Below are 17,963 nucleotides of genomic sequence, written 5' to 3'. Positions count from 1 at the left end.
GCTTATGTGTGTGCTATGCAAGCATTTGACCAACATATCATCACTACTTAAAAAAATTCTTCCATTAATTCCAATTTTGATTTACTCAGATGAATCATGCAGCAATTTTGCCTAACTAGCTTTGTTCTTACTATCAAAGCTATTTTAAATTTCTATATCATTGGATACGTGATAGTATCTTTACTCACCCCTACACCTCATGTTTATCTTTTCAAACATCATGTGAAAACACCGTCTCCTTACATGATCCAGCTCAGGGCAGACTCTGCACTGACCTTTTTATGGAAGCCTTGGATCATTTTGGTGAATGATCTGGAGCTAGAATTGGATTGAAGCTAGACCTGCAACATGGGTATGACATTTGGTTTGATCTTTGATCTCAGTGTTTGACCCACAGGAAAATCCATGAATTAAGTACAACCAGAAATATGCTTCTTGTGCCTGGAGTAAGGGGCGTTCAAGATTTCTTGGTGTCATTTCTATGGAACTTTCATGACTGGATTGCACAGTGTGAGTCTTGTGCCAATAAGAACTGGTAACTTCTTATAGAGGTGCCTGGAAGCAGACATAATAATGGTTTTGCACAGTTGTGGTTTTGGTAACTATTGTGGTCTTGTTTCTGATGAATGGAGATTGAGTTTGTTCATATTCCCTGGAAAACAATTACATCATTATGTTAGAAGAAATGAGATGACAATGATAATTCTTTGATTTTAGAAAAGACTATGAAATAAACACAGCAATCCCCAATGACTGAAATAAACTTGAGAAAGCAAATTTGAATAATGGTGAGAAATGTTAAAACCCATATTATTTAGATGTCTCTATTATTAAATATCATGACATGTACATTACCCTATTGTCAAAATCACCATAACTGTTCATATGAATAAATGCAAGTTTTTTTTTAATAAAACATTAATCTTTGAGAAATCTTTATATACAGGACAACTTGAAGACTTTTTAAGTGGCTATTGTGTTGGTGGGAATGAAACCCAGAACTTTGGTAGGCAAGTTGTCTGCCGAGTTAAGTCATCTGTTTTTATTTATGTACTCTAATAAAAGTAGTACATACTTGTAAGTTTCTCTCCCAAGTTAGCCTAACATAAACAACGGTTTTGACTGTGAGAAAATGAGATCAGAGCATTTGGCAGTGGGTATGATCTTCACCTTGCAGAGGGCAGTCGGAACCCTGGGCAGTTCTTCAGTTCTGCTTCATTGTTTAACCCCTGAAATGACTAAAAATAGTTTGATGCTTGTAAAGCGCTTGACTAATGCCGACTGCTTGTGTTTTCTTTCTAGAGGAATTCCTAAGGTAATGACAGACTTTGGAATGAAATATTTCCCAGATGGCATTGGGTATAAACTTGTACTTTATTTTTCTTGAATGCTCCAGGGGATTTCACTGTATGCCACACCAAGCAACCACAATCAGTCCTAGTAAGATGAGTTGGATAAAACATAAACACAGAGCCATCAAGGACATGGGTCCTTCTATTTTACCATGGAAAGTTTTTTATTTTTTCTTGAATTCTATTGAATAGTTTTGTTGGTATAATAGTCTAGTTCAGAAAATCCTTACCTTAACCTGTACCCTGAAGGGCTCCTCCCTACTCTTCCTTCTAGCAGCTGCACATTCTAGCCTAATGTTGAGATGTTGATCTGTTTGGAATTGCTCTGTATGTTGATTCAGATACAAGGATTTCTTTCCTTCTTCCACATGCAGACATCCAGATTTCCAAAAGCCATGTATTAAAGATGGCAGCTTTTCTCCAATATATATTCTTGTGATCTTTGAAAAAATCAGGTGCTTGTTTTGAAAAAAGCAGCCTTATATCTGGGTTCTCAGTGTATGTCACTGAATAATGTGTCTACTTTTGTGTCAGTGCCAGGCTGCGTTTTCCACTATGGCTCTGTGGTATTACTTGGAATCTGATATGGTGATTCTTCAGGCAGTATTTTTCTTATTCAGAATTTCCATTGGATATTTGAGAGGTCTTTGTTAACATATAAAATTTAAATAGTTTTTTTCAATGTTTGTAAAGAATTATGTTGAATTTTTGATGCAGATTGCATTTAATCTGAATATTGTTTTTGATGGGATGGTCATTTTATAATATTAATCCTGCCAGTCCATGAGCATGGGGTGGGTCATTCTAATTTTGTTATTTCTCCAATTTCTTGAAGTTTTCCTTCTTTATGTCTTTCTCTTCTTTAGTGAGATTTATTCTAAGATATTTTGGGAGCCTATTAGGTATGGTACTGTTTCCCTGATTTCTTTCCTGGTATGTTTGTTGTTTCTTATAAATGGACCCATCCCATGGGCAAACACCAATCCCTGACACTATTAATGATATTCTCTTATGCTTCCAGACAGGAAACCAGCATAACTGTCTTCTGAGAGGTTCCACTTAGCAGCTGGCCAAAACAGCTGCACACACCCACAGCAAAACATTGGATGGAGGTCAGGTACTTTTATGGAAGTGTTAGGGGAAGACGTGGCAGCCCTGAAGAGATAGAAATTCTATAGGAAGAACTAACCTGGACCCTTGCGAGCTCTCAGAGACTGAGCCACCAACCAAAGAGCGCAAAAGGATGGACCAGGGCCTCTGGCATATGTGTAGCAGATGTGCAGTGTGGGAAAATAAAGTGGGGGTGGGGGTGGAGCCCGCATAGGAGAATATAGGTTATAGGGGAACACTCGCACTGGGGTAGGGAGAGTAGGGTAGTACAGAGCACAAGACTGCCTGACTAGTGGGGAGGGAGGTCCCTGCTCAGAAGGTGGGGCCATTCTTGCATGGACCTCCCGGGTACCTGTTGAGGAAGCTTGGCTGAGAGGAGGCTGGAACCTTTCTTGGTGGCTGGAAATGCTGAGGCCTGCTCCATGCTTCTACACTGCAGGTTTGGATAAGAAGAGACAGTGCATAGTTTCAATGCTTTATTATAGAAAGATAAGAAGAGAAAAGGAGCTAGAAAAGTAAGGAGAGAAAGAGTAGAGGGATGGCTCTGACCATGTGGAAAGAGGGGAAAGAATGGAGAGAGACGGGGAACAGAGAGAGAGGGGCAAGAGAGGTGAGAGAGAGAGAGAGAGAGAGAGAGAGAGAGAGAGAGAGAGAGAGAGAAGAGGCCAGAGAGATCGAGGAGGGGCAAGGAGCCTTCTTTAATAATGGGCTGGGTTACCTGGCAGTGGTGGGGTGGGGGAAAGCCTGGTTGTAGCCAGGTGACTGTAGGGATGGATGGAGTCTAGGTAGAACGCTATGGGACTGGGGCATGGCCATACATGACTGTTGGCCACAGGACTATGGAGTGACAAGTCAGCAGTCTGGGAGCATAGCTCACAGGTTCTGTCCCTTGTTCTACTGGGTCTTCCAAGTGAGCCTTGCTCAACCAGGCTACAGATGGCCCTACAAGGTCCCACAGTCTCTATATGAATTTCTTAACAACTGGATCAGAGGCTATTCCTAAAGCTATAGCCTGGCTGTGGAATCCATTCCCTAACAGGAGTGCCTTGTCTGACCACAGTGGGTTCACCTAATCCTGAAAAGACTATGCATTAGGTTAGGAGAGTGGGGGAGGGGCACAAACCCTCTCAGAGGAGAAAGTGAGGGGACATGGAGGGAGACATTTTGTGAGGGGAAGACCAACCAGGAGGGGTGGCAATGTTCAGGACGTAAATAAATAAATAAATAAACAAACAAACAAACAAACCACTGGTTTTTGGTGTAAATTTGTATCTTGCTCTTTGATGAATGAATTTATCAGCCGCAGGAGTTTTCTAGTAGGTCTTAAGTATAGCCTCATATCATCTACAAATAAGATATATTGACTTAATTTTTTCCTGTTTATATTTCTTTAACCTCCTTCACTTGTCTTCCGCTAGCTAAGACTTCACACACTATGTTAAACAGAAGTGGGGAGAATGGACGCCCTCGTCTTGTTTCTGGTTTGCTTGGACATGCTTCAGGTTGTATTCATTTAGCATGACTGGCGTGGCGTGTTGGGCCTTTATCTTATTGCTGAGCCTTCTATATTCCAGGATTCTCTAGGGCTTTTATTTTTGAAGAGACAGATTTTTCAAAGGCCTTTTGTGATTTTAATGATCATGTGGTTCTCTTTTTGAGTCTGTCAATGTAGTGCATTACATTTATTGGTTTTGTAATGTTGGACCACCCCTGCATCTCTGGGATAAAGCTGATTGAATAACGGTAGATGATCTTAATGTATTTGAAAAACTTAATAAGCCAAATAAAATCCTTAGTAGAAAGCTTCATTAATAGAATGGATCAGGCAAAAAACAGAGAGTGAGGTATGAAAGACTAATTTGAATTTAGTTTACAACTATTTTACTGAGCCTTTTTGCATCTATATTCATCAAGAAGATTCGCCTATAATTCTGTTTTTTATGCTGAATCTTTGTCTTGTTTCGGCATTAAGGGAAACACTGGCTTTGTAAAAAGAATTTGGAAGCATTCTTTCCTTACCTACTTATTGGAACAATTTGAGGAATGTTAGTATTAGTTATTCTTTAAGGATCTGGTAAGGTCCATATGCTGGGTCTTATATTTTCACATTTTGAAGAGTTTAAACATGTTTAGTTTAATATAATTGCTCATTCTTTATTATTTGTTTTTAATATTTTAACTTTATATGGCACAGAGGGTTTCTTTTCTGGTTCTATATATTTGGAATTCTGCAGAATTCTTGTACAAGCATTTCTTTTCTGGGTTTAGAAAAAAAATGTGAAAATACTCTCCAGGCCTTCACCACAGTTTTCTCATTTTGCCATGCCTATAATCTGAAGGTCAGATATTTTAGTGGTGTTTTAGAGTTCCTCCAGTCTTTGTTCATATTTTTCTCTTCGATTTATTATTGATACTTACTACATTATCCAGTTCTTCAATCTTGACTTCCATCCCTCATTCTTTGTTTTCTTCCTGTTCCCTTTTCTTCTATGTAAGCATTTACAATGTGAAAAATTGAGATCTGTTTCCACCTGGTTTTGAACTGGCAACCTTTTGCGTGTTAGGTGAATGGGATAACCACTACACTACGGAAACACCCATCCTGTTCCCTTTTCTTGATAAGGCTCTCTATTCAGGATTTTATTTGACTTACTATTTTTTTCCTTGCAGCATCATTTCAGGTCAGGTTTTCCTTAGCATTTCTACTGTTATTCTCATATCTTACCGTTTCCTTTCCCATTTCATTCATGTTTTTGCTCTTTTAGAGTTTATCCATGCCTCTGAATTATTTGAACACACTTAAAATAATTTTTTGACTTCTTAGTCTGTATGTCTCCTGAGTTGGTTCCAAGTAATCCCCAGCAATTCTAGGAGGATAAAGCTTAAACAGAGAGTCACCAAGTACATTGTTCCCTCTTGTTCTTTCAACTGACTGGTGCACCTGCTTCTAAACAGCAGGCTTAAGGAGGGAATCTGTGAATCTCACTACGAAAGGGAATTAGAATGGACTTTGTGAGTGTGTGTGTGTGTGTGTATGTGTGTGTGTGTGTGTGTGTGTGTGTGTGTGTGTGTGTGTGTGTGTAGGCTATTGAATGGGTTCATGTATGGGAATGGGAACGGGGATCAGGCTGGGGGAAGAAGGAGGCAGAGATTCCTGGGAGAGACAACAGGAATCTTGGCACTGGCTGGGGTGGGTGGATTGCAGGATCTCTGGGATAAGCTAGAAACACAGAGAAAAGGAAATTCCCAGAAATCTATGAGGGGGATTGAAAAGGATCAAGATAGTCTATAAAACTTATTGAATAACTAATAAAGTGACAGAAGTAAAACTTGAGGAAAAAAAAAACACCAAAATTGATGTTGCAAGTCAGTAGAAGAACAAATGCTAGGAAGAAAGCATCAGAGGAATGAGTGGATATGAGATAGTAATGGGGTATGAATATGATGAAAGAATACAGTATACATATATGAAAATGTTATAACAAATTCCATTATTCTGCATAGTTAATACATGCTTTAAAAGGAAGAATTAACACTTCATCATTTTCTGATACATATGGACATATGTGTCCACATATGTTGCACATATAAAGTCACAGAAAAATTCTACTGAATGAACACTGGGTGAAAGGAGAAATAAAGAAATTAAGTACTACTCAGCTATTAAAACCAATTACTTCATGAATTTCACAGGAAAATGGATGTAACTTGAAAATATCATCTTGAGTGAGGTAACCCACTCACAAAAGAACAACAAATGGTATGTACTCATTGATAGGTAGATATTAGTCAAAAAGAAGTTCGGAACACCCACGATACAACTCACCAATGATATGAAAGCCAAGAAAGATGATCACACCAAAGTGTGGATACTACCATCCTACTCAGAGTGAGGAAGAAAATAAACTCCATGAAGGAGAGGGAGTGAGGGATCTGGGAGGAAAAGAGGAGGAGGAGAGAAAGGGGCAGGGGAAGTTCAAATATGGGAGGAAATTGGGGAGAAGAACAGAGGCTCAGAATTTGAAAAGAGGTATGTAGCAGTTGGGAACTTGGAGTGGCCACTAGAAAGTTCCTCATACCAGGTACTCCAAATGTTCCCAGGACCCAACAGGGAGGAAAATAGCAGAAATACTCAACAAACAGGAGATAGAACCTGTAGAGACCATATACAGTAGATAGGCGCAGGCCTATCTACTGCAGGGTGGGGCTATCCACCCACCTCAAAAATATTAATACAGAATTCCTCATGTCAAAAGGAAATGCAGGGACAAAGAGTGGATCAGAGCCTAAAAGAATGGCCATCCAGAGACTGCCCCATCTAGGGATCCATCCCTTCTGCACACAGGAAACTCAGACATTACTGCTGATGCCAATAAGTGTTTACTGACAGGAACCTAGTATAGCTGTCCCCTAAGAGGCTCTGCCAGAGCCTGACCAGTACAGATGCAGATATACTCAGCCAACAGCAGATGAGCTGAGCAGAGAAGATATTAGGGCAATGGAGAAGTTAGGGCAAGGAGTCTAGGAGCTGAGTAGGTTTGCAACCCCATAGGAAGAAGAACAATACCAACCAACCAGAACCTCAAAGCTCCCAGGGATTAAACCATCAACCCAAGAATGTACATGGGGCGGGGACATGGTTCCAGCTGGATATGTAGCAGAGGATGGCCTTTTCAGGCATCACTGGGAAGGGAACCCTTTGATCCTGTGGAGGCTTGATGACCCAGGGTAGGGAAATGCTAGGGCACTGAGGCAGGAGTGGGTGAGTGGGTGGGGGAGCACCCTCATAGAGAAAGGGGGAGGGGAGAAAATAGGGAGTTTGTGGAGGGGAAACTGGGAAGAAGGATAACATTTGAAATGTAAACAAATGACCAATAAAAAATGGAAAGAAAAATAACTTCTCTATTTCAAAGAAATTGATTGCAAATCAAACCCTGTCTTATGTGACACAATGGAAGTGGTGCAAGGAGGAAGGGTCCTAGCAACTACGAACTTTTATAACGAAATTAGAAGGATCTCATATTAGGGAGTTAACAGCACACCTAGAAGGTCTACACCTGAAATAATGAAACACACACACACAAGAGGAATAGAAGGCTGGAAATAATCCTTCCCATATGAAGGTATGAAATCAATAAAATAGAAACAAATAGAATAATATAAAGAATCAATGAAACAAAGATTTGGTTCTTTGAGAAAATTAACAAGATTGACAAACCCTTGTCCAAACTAAGTAAATGACAAACAGAATATTCAGAGTAACAAAACTAGAAGTAGAAAGAGAGACATGATAACAGACACTAAGGAAATCCAAAGAATCATTAAGTATTACTTCAAAAACATGTACTCCACAAAATTGGAAAATTTGAATGAGATGGTCAATTTTCTAGCCAGATGCCACTTAAGAAAATTACACAAAGATCAGATAACAATTAAAATAGACCTACCACTTTGAAAGAAGTACTGCAGTCATTGAAGCTTGCAGAAAACAAAAAAGCCCAAGGTCAACAGTTTTGGCAGAGAATTCTGTGAGTCTTTCAAAAATTAATACCAATTCTCCTCAAATTATTTCAAAACTTAGAAACAAGGAATATTACTGAATTCATTTTATGACTCATGGTCACTCTGCTATTCAAACCACACAGTTTCAACAAAGAAATATGGTTATAGACTATATTTCCTCATGAACACTGATGCAAAAATACTCAATGAATTGCTCACAAATGAAACCCCAAAACAGGATAAAACAAAACAAAACAAACAAAACACCAAACACCATAATAGGGTTTGGTTCATTAGGGTTCACCTCAGAGATGCAGGAACAATTCAATGTAGGAAAATTTGCCCACATAGTCCACCATAGGAAAAAACTGAAAAACAAATAAACACACACACACACACACACACACACACACACACACACACACACAAAATCATCTCTTTAGATGCAAAAAACTAAAAGAAAAAGCAAAAAAGCCTTTGACATAATCTAACACCACTTCATGATAAAACTCTTGATGAGATAGCGATACAAGGAACATACTTAAACATATTAAAGACGATTAAAAGCAAGGTGAGAAGCAACATCCAATTAAATGGAGAGACATATATAAGGAATTTCACTGGAATGAGGAACAGACCAGGCTGTCCACTCCTTCTATACCTATTCACTACAGTTCTTGATATGTTAGCACACTTAGAAAACTAAAATAGATCAAGGAGATACAAATTGAAAAAGAAAGAAGGAAAACCATAACTATTGGTAGATGACAAAATACAACACATAAATGATTCCCAAGTTCTACCGTAGAACTCCTACAGCACCTAAATGTCTTCAGTGAAGTGGCTGGACATAAAATTAATTCAACACAAAACAAAATGATACAGCTTTTGGACCTGAGGTTCGCTGTATTCTAAGATCCAGACTCAGGTTATTGAAATTCCAAGTCAAGTACTCATATTCACTGAAATATCTTTTTATCTCATGTATGATTAAAATTCAAGAATGTAGCTCATGTGAGAGGACAGTGAGTTCCAACTTGGAAGAAACCAACACCAGAAGCTTACAGTCTTCCACAGAGGAGTCCCTGACACACTCCACCGTGTGGTTATTGGTTTTCTTCTTTCAACTTATTGGAATCCCCAGAGAGAATTCAGATCTTCATATTGGGAAGTAAGGCATGTTATGCTTTGAGTCAATCTACTGGCCACTTTCGGATGTTTGAAATGTACTCCAAGTACTAATAAGTAGGCATTAGTTGAAAAAGCCTGGTGATGCTGTGCAATGGAATGTTATTCATGGAGAGAGACCAAAAGGGCAATTGCCTTCCAAAAACTGATTCCACAATGACTGTAAAGAGGAAATGAAGTTAAATTGTGTATCCAGGCACACAGGAATAGAACTGGTATTCTGTCCAGATGGAGGTAATAGACTTAGGCTTCTTGATGGATTCACTATCAGTTCACACTGACAGGTAAATGTCTACTAAACAGGCAGGGAAGGTTGTCCATGTTGAAAGGCTTAATAAGAGAAGAGGGGTAAACCTGATGTCTGCCGGATGAATCCTTGAAACCTTCAAACCTTTCTTTTTTTTTTTTTAATTTATTCTGGGTTACCTCACTTAGGATGATATTTTCCAGTTCCAACCATTTGCCTAAGAACTTCATGAATTCATTGTTTTTAATTGCTGAGTAGTATTCCATTGTGTATATAAACCACATTTTCTCTATCCATTCCTCCTTTGAGGGACATCTGGGTTCTTTCCAGCTTCTGGCTATTATAAATAGGGCTGCTATGAACATAGTGGAGCATGTGTCCTTATTGCATGCCGAAGAATCCTCTGGGTATGGTATGCACTCACTGATAAATGAATACTAGCCTAGAAGCTTGGAATACCCAAGACACAATGCACATATCAAATGATGCCCAAGAAGAAGGAAGGAGTGGCCCTTGGTCCTGGAAAAGCTCAGCGCAGCAATCTCAGGAATACCAGGACAGGGAGGTGGGAAGGGGTTGATTGGGGAACAGGGAGAGAGAAGAGAGCTTATGGGACTTTCAGGGAGGGGGATCCAGGAAAGGGGAAATCACTTGAAATGTAAATAAAGAATATATAGCTATGCAGTATGCTACCCTAGGTACCAGAAGAAGCTTGCTTCTGGACAAGTGATTTTCAACCTGTATGCCATGGTTCCATGAGGGCCATACAGTAGATATTCTGCATATCAGTTATTTACACTTGATAACTAACAGGTGATGATTACAGTTATGAAGGAGCAATTAATATAATTTCATGGTTTGGTCAGCACAATATGAGGAACCATAGTAAATGGTCTAGCCTTAGGAATGTTGAAAAGCACTGATCCAGATTATCCTCATGTGTTTTAGGTTTTCACAGTTTTATGCAAGTACCTTGTCAAACTAGATGGATAATTGTTTCTTTGTAAATTTTTTGTTGTGTTTTGTTTTTTTGTAGGGTATGAATGAATGTTTTGCCTGCACATATGTATATAATTTTTAATAGGTTGGTTATGTAGAATTGCTACAACACAAGTCAACTGAATAAAACAAAGAATTGAATTTCCACGTCTTCTCCAATACTGGATAGAATATGGTTTAGCACTGAACCTTTGTCTCCTCAATGCTTCTTTCTGAAGTACATAGAATAATCCAGGAATTATGGAAAAAGTTCCTCACAAATATTCTTAATAGTTTTCTTTTAAATTTATTTTCTATATTCTTTGTTTACATTCAAAATGATTTCCCCTTTCCCGGTTCCCCCTCCCCATAAGTCCCTTAAGCCCTCTTCCCTATGCCCATTCCTCAATCAACCCCCTCCCATTTCTCTGTCCTGGTACTCCCCTATGATGCTGCATCAAGCCTTTCCAGGACCAGGGCCCTCTCCTTCCTTCTTCTTGGGAATCATTTGATATGTTAATTGTGTCTTGAGTATTCAGAGCTTCTAAGCTAATTAATATCCACTTATCAGTGACTGCATTCCATGTATATTCTTTTGTGATTGGGTTACCTCACTTAGGATGATATTTTTTTCACTTCCATCCATATGCCTAAAATTTTCATGAATTCATTGTTTTTAATTGCTGAGTAGTATTCCATTGTGTAAATATACCACATTTTTTGTATCCATTCCTCCCTTGAGGGACATCTGGATTTTTTCCAGCTTCTGGCTATTATAAATAAGGCTGCTATGAACATAGTGGAGCATGTGTCCTTATTACATGCTGGGGAATCCTCTAGCTATATGCCCAGGAGTGGTATAACAGGGTCCTCCGGAAGTGTCATGCCCAGTTTTCTGAGGAACCACTAAACTGATTTCCAGAGTGGTTGTACCATCTTACAATCCGACCAGCAGTGGAGGAGTGTTCCTCTTTCTCCACATCCATGCCAACACCTGCTGTCTCCTGAGTTTTTGATCTTAGCCATTCTGACTGGTGTGAGGTGAAATCTCAGGGTTATTTTGATTTGCATTTCCCTAATGACTAATGATGTTGAACATTTGTTAAGGTGCTTCTCAGCCATTAGAAATTCTTCAGGTAAAAATTCTTTGTTTAGCTCTGTACCCCATTTTTAAATAGGGTTATTTGGTTCTCTGGAGTCTACCTTCTTGAGTTCTTTGTATATCTTGGATATAAGCCCTCTGTCAGATATAGGGTTGATGAAGATCTGTTCCCAATTTGTTGGTTGCTGTTTTGTCTTTTTGACAGTGTCCTTTGCCTTACAGAAACTTTATAATTTTATGAGATCCCATTTGTCAATTCTTGATCTTAGAGCGTAAGGTATTGGTGTTCTGTTCAGGAGCTTTCCTTGGTGCCCATGTCCTCAAGGCTTTTCCCCAGTTTCTTTTCTATTTGTTTCAGTGTGTCTGGTTTTACATGGAGGTCCTTGATCCACTTGGGCTTGAGTTTAGTACAAGGAAATAAGAATGGATCAATTTGCATTCTTCTGCATGCTGACCTCTAGTTGAACCAGCACTATGTGTTGAAAAGGCTATCTTTTTTTCCACTGGATATTTTCCGCTCCTTTGTCAAAGGTCAAGTGACCATAGGTGTGTGAGTTCATTTCTGGGTCTTCAATTCTATTCCATTGGTCCACTTGTCTGTTACTGTGCCAATACCATGCAGTTTTTTAACACTGTTGCTCTGTAGTACTGGTTGAAGTCCAGGATACTGATTCCCCCAGATATTCCTTTACCATTGAGAATAGTTTTAGCTCTCCTGGATTTTTTGTTATTCCAGATGAATTTAAGAAATGCTCTTCCTAAATCTATGAAGAACTGAGTTGGGATTTTGATGGGGATTGCATTGAATCTGTATATTGCTTTTGGTAATGTGGCCATTTTTACTATATTAATCCTGCCAATCTATGAGCATGGAAGATTTTTCCATTTTCTGAGGTCTTCTTCAATTTCCTTCTTCAGAGATCTAAAGTTCTTGTCATATAGATCTTTCACTTGTTTGGTTAGAGTCACACCAAGATACTTTATATTGTTTGTGGCTATTGTGAAAGGTGTCATTTCTCTAATTTCTTTCTCAGCCTGCTTATCCTTTGAGTATAGGAAGGCTACTCACTTGCGTGAGTTGATTTTAAAACCAGCCTCTTTGTTGAAGTTGTTTATCAGCTGTAAAAATAGAAACAGAAGGAATACTACCCAACTTGTTCTATGAAGCCACAATTACACTGATACTAAAACCACACAATGATCCAGCAAAGAAAGAGAATTTCAGACCAATTTCCCCAATGAATATAGATAAAAAAATACTCAATAAAATTCTTGACAATCAAATCCAAGAACACATCAAAACGCTCATTCACCATGATCAAGTATGCTTTATCCCAGGGATGCAGGGATGGTTCAATATAAGTAAATCCATCAATGCAATCCATTACATAAACAAACTCAAAAAAAAAAACACATGGTGATTTCATTAGATGTTGAAAAAGCTTTTATCAAAATTCAGCATCCTTTTATGCTAAAAGTCTTGGAAAGAACAGGAATTCAAGGCCCATACCTAAACATAGGAAAAAGTAAGATACAGTAAACCGGTAGCCAACATTAAACTAAATGGAGAGAAGCTTGAAGCAATCCCACTAAAATCAGGGACTAGACAAGGCTGCCCCCTCTCTCCATAGCTTTTCAGCATAGTACTTGAGTTCTAGCTAGAGCAATTATACAATATAAGGAAGTCAAAGGGATACAAATTGGAAAGGAAGAAGTCAAGCTATCACTATTTGTAGGTGATATGATAGTAGACTTGAGTGACCCAAAAAACTCCAAGTTGATCCATTCTTATCTCCTTGTTCTAAGTTCAAGTCCCAATAGATCAAGGACCTCCGCAGAAAACCTGACACACTGAAACTAATAGAAAAGAAACTGGGGAAGAGCCTTGAGCACATGGGCACAGGAAAATTTTTCCTGAACAGAACACCAATAGTTTAAGCTCTAAGATCAAGAACTGACAAATGGGATCTCATAAAATTAAGTTTCTGTAAGGCAAAGGACACTGTCAACAGGACAAAATGGCAACCAACAAATTGGGAAAAGATCTTTACCAACTCTATATCCAATAGAGGGCTAATATCCAATATATACAAAGAACTGAAGAAGTTAGACCCCAGAGAACCAAATAACCCTATTAAAAATGGGGTACAGAGCTAAACAAAGAATTTTCACCTGAGGAATATTGAATGGCTGGGAAGCACCTAAAGAAATGTTCAACATCCTTAATCATCAGGGAAATGCAAATCAAAACAACCTTGAGATTTTACCTTACACCAGTCAGAATGGGTAAGATCAAAAACTCAGGAGATAACAGATGCTGGCAAGGATACGGAGAAAGAGGAACACTCCTCCACTGTTGGTGGGAGTGCAAGCTGGTACAATCACTCTGGAAATCAGTCTGGAAGTTCCTCAGAAAACTAGGCATAATCTTACCTACCAAAGGACCCTGCTATACCACTCCTGAGCATATACCCAGAGGATTCTCCAGCATGTAATAAGGACACATGCTCCACTATTTTCACAGAAGCCTTTTTTATAGCAGCCAAAAGCTGAAAATATCCCAGATGTTTCTCAATGGAGGAATGGATACAGAAAATGTGGTATATTTACATAATGGAATACTACTCAACTACTAAAAATAACTCATGAAATTCTTAGGCAAATGGATTGAACTGGAAAATATCATCCTGAGTGAGGTATCCCAATCACAAAAGGACACAGTGCTTACTGATAAGTGGATATTAGCCCAAAAGCTTGGAATACTCAAGACACATTTCATATATTAAATGATGCCCATGAAGGAGAAAAAACAAAGTATGGATACTCTGGTCATTCTTACAAGGAGGAGCTAAATACCCATGGAAGGAGATACAGAGACAAAGGGTAGAGCAGAGTCTGAGGGAAGGACCATCCAGAGACTCCCTCACCTAGGAATCCATCCCATATACAGTTACAAAACCCAGACCCTATTATTGATGCCTACAAGTACTTGCTGACCCGTGCCAAATATAGCTGTCATCTGGGAGACTCTGCTAGTGCATGACAAATACAGAGGGGGGACACTCTCACCCAGCCATGGAACTGAGCACAGGGTCCCCAATGGGGGAGCTAAAGAGAGGAACCAAGACCTGAAGGGGTTTGCAGAGCCATCACAGGGACAATATGAGCCACCCAGTACTCCCAGAGCTCCCAGGAACAAAACCATCAAGCAAAGAGTACACATGGAGTTAACCATGGATCCAGATGCATAGACAGCAGAAGATGGCCTTGTTAGACACCAAAGGGAGGAGTGGCCCTTGGTCCTGGAAAGGCTCTATGCTGCAGGGTAGAGGAATACTAGGACAGGGAAGCAAATGAGGGTGGATTGGGGAACAGGGGGAGGGGAGATGCTTATGCAATTTTAGGGGGTGGGGGTACCAGAAAAGGGACATTTGAAATGTAAATAAAGAATATATCTAATAATAAAAAAAATAACTTCTTGCCAAACATGACTGATGTGTATTTTGCTTAGTTTTACTTTTCTTATAGAAACCTTTTTCACTGTTATGTTTTTCTTTGAAGCATATAAGAATGATTTGTTTGAAGGTTTGTATGTTGTTAATGGGTTTTTCTTTAGATTTAGCTAAGAAAACACATTTAGCCACAAAGTCTTGAATGTCCAGGTCATCTCCAACACTGACTAGGATATTGCTTAGCATTGAGCCTTTGTATGCTTCTTCAAGAAAAATACTGTGCACTCAGACAACACACAGAAAAAGGGTTCTTCCAACTCTTCCCAATTGCTTTCTTGAATATATCTGTGTAATTTCTTCTTGTTTATACTTCAAGATAATATGATGCAAAAGTGATTGGAAAATAATTTTCAATATTGCAGGTAGGTTATGGATATACAGTTGTTATAAAAATAATAATTAGTCTGTTTGGAAAGAGGCTAGGATATAATAAATTTTAAGTTGGAAACACATATCTGATCATAATCACAAGACAAAGTAAACCATTCCCCATATAATTTTGGGTGTACAACATTAGAGTGTCTTTTCTTTCATATCAAGAGAGTGGAAACAACATACTTTAGAAAAAGATAAAGTAGGGCACTTAGATCTGTTTCTAGTTTATTTTAAGTGAGATTTCAAAATTGGTCATGTGTAATGGGTTCACACCCTGCTATGTGAAGGCTTCTTCTTGCTAGGATAGACTGCTTTCTTCCTTGTAGAGTCTGCTTCTTTCTACAGAAAATATCCTCATGTAATATGGAGTCTGCTTTCTACTATATGACAGCAATACAATGAATGTGAGAGCTGCTTCCTTCTAGATAAAGTGTCCCCGTTTTTTAGGAAAGGTGCAAGTATAATTCATTAGGAAGCAAGAGCTTCCTTTTGATAGTTTCCATTTTCAGGCCATAATATCTTTTTCTGTTGCTTTTCTTTTGCCACTTACCTTCATTATACACCTAGGTTACAAATCCTATGTTCAGAACTAGACATTTAAGGACTTCTTAAGATAATTTAACTAATTAAATAACACAAGTCTGTCTAAAGAATATTTAGCAGTGTATATAATTTTTTTTTACTAATAAAAGGAAATAAATATGTACACTTATTTTTTTTTTATAATTCTGCAGAAGAATTCATGTGGAGTGTTCTTCAAGGAAGATTTTTTTCCAATGGTAAGCACAACAGAGTATTAGCCACACTCATCTTAAGCTCCATGAATGGATATCACTGGAAGAAAACATTTCTTTAATTTCAGCACCTCAAAATTGTCAGGATCCTGAATATAATTGCTGATGAAACTCAAAAGGAGGAAGTTGTCTAGTGGTGAGTTAGCCGTCTTTTAATAAATATTTACTTTTATGTAAATACATTTTTTGTCCATATATATGTATATGTACCACATGTGAGGCTAATGTCCATGGATGTCAGGAAAAGGTTTAGGAACCAAATCGTTTGTTTGCTGTGCTGCAAGTGCCTCCTGGGAACTTCTCTGCAAAAGCAACAATTGCTCATGTCTCCTGATCTAACTCAACAAGCTCAGAATAGTTATTTAGGGAAAAGTATTTTTTATTCATTGACAAAAATCCTACATGATAGCTCACACTAGAAGGATTTTTCCAGTCACTAACAATATAAGTTCTTCAATGCACATGCAGTGGAGTTCTCTATAGCATGAAGCCAACAAAGAATGGCACACACGGCATAGATGAATCATTTCAAAACCTTGCTCTGGAGCACGGAAGACATGCAGAGTGACTATGTTTCTACTCTCCCATACTCTGTAACACTTGGAAATTTTTGAATGCAATGTGGGCATGCCATAACAAGATATGGTTAAGGAGAACGCCTTCTTTTAGATATAAAAAGAAAACATCCGGGGGTGGGGGGAATAGCAAAAGAAGACCCGAAGACAGTGGGAAGAAGACCAAGGGAATCAAGATGACACTGTCTCATGAGAAGAACCGAGAGGAGGAACCTGAGACTAAGAGGGCAACAGCCGATGAATAACGTTTATGACAAATTATTTTAAAATGTCAAATTACTTTATAAAAGTTTATAAATATTTTATAACATGAAATGACAATTTTATAGGAAAGAGAAGTTGGAGGGAAAGTAAAACTCAGTATATGCAGAGGTTTAAAACTAGATGGCAGGCATAGTGCAGAGAGGAGGAGGTGGTATGTGTAATGCTGTAACACTCTACTCTCAACAATGTTCAAATCATGGAAACAGAAACTAAACAGAGATACAGTGAAACTAACAAAAGTTATGGACCAAATGGATCTAACAGATATTTATAGGATATTCCATCCTCAAGAAAAAGAATATATCTTCTCAGCACCTCATGGTACCTTCTCCAAAATTAACCATGTAACTGGTCACAAAACAGGCCTAACAGATACAGAAATATTGAAAATATTCCATGCACCTTATCAGATCACCACGGCCTAAGGCTGGTCTTAAGCTCAAACAAAAACAATTGAAAACACACATACATGTGGACTTGGAACAATGGTCTTCTCAACAATAGCTTGGTCAAGAAAGAAACAAAGAAAGAAATTAAAGACTTTTTAGAATTTAATGAAAATGAAGACACATCATACCAAAACTTATGGGACACAATGAAAGCAGTGCTAAGAGGAAAACTCATACCTCAGATTGCCTCCAAAAAGAGAATGGAGAGACCTTACACTATAGCTTGACAGCGCACTTGAAGGCTCTAGAACAAAAGGAAGCAAATACCCCCAAGAGGAGTAGACGGCAGGAAATAATCAAACTTAGATCAGAAATCAACCAAGCAGAAGCAAAAAGAGCTATACAAAGAATCAACAAAACAAGGAGCTGGTTCTTTGAGAAAAATAAAGATAGATAAACCCTTAGCCAGACTAACCAGAGGGCACGGAGACAGTATCCAAATTAATAAAATCAGAAATGAAAAGGGAGACAAAACAACAGGAACTGGAAATTAAAAAAAATCATCAGATCCTACT

Source organism: Apodemus sylvaticus, chromosome 15, assembly GCF_947179515.1.
Source record: "Apodemus sylvaticus chromosome 15, mApoSyl1.1, whole genome shotgun sequence".
NCBI classification, from domain to species: Eukaryota; Metazoa; Chordata; class Mammalia; order Rodentia; family Muridae; genus Apodemus; species Apodemus sylvaticus.
The sequence above is the reverse complement of the archived record's forward strand: the minus strand, read 5'-3'. Positions refer to the sequence as shown.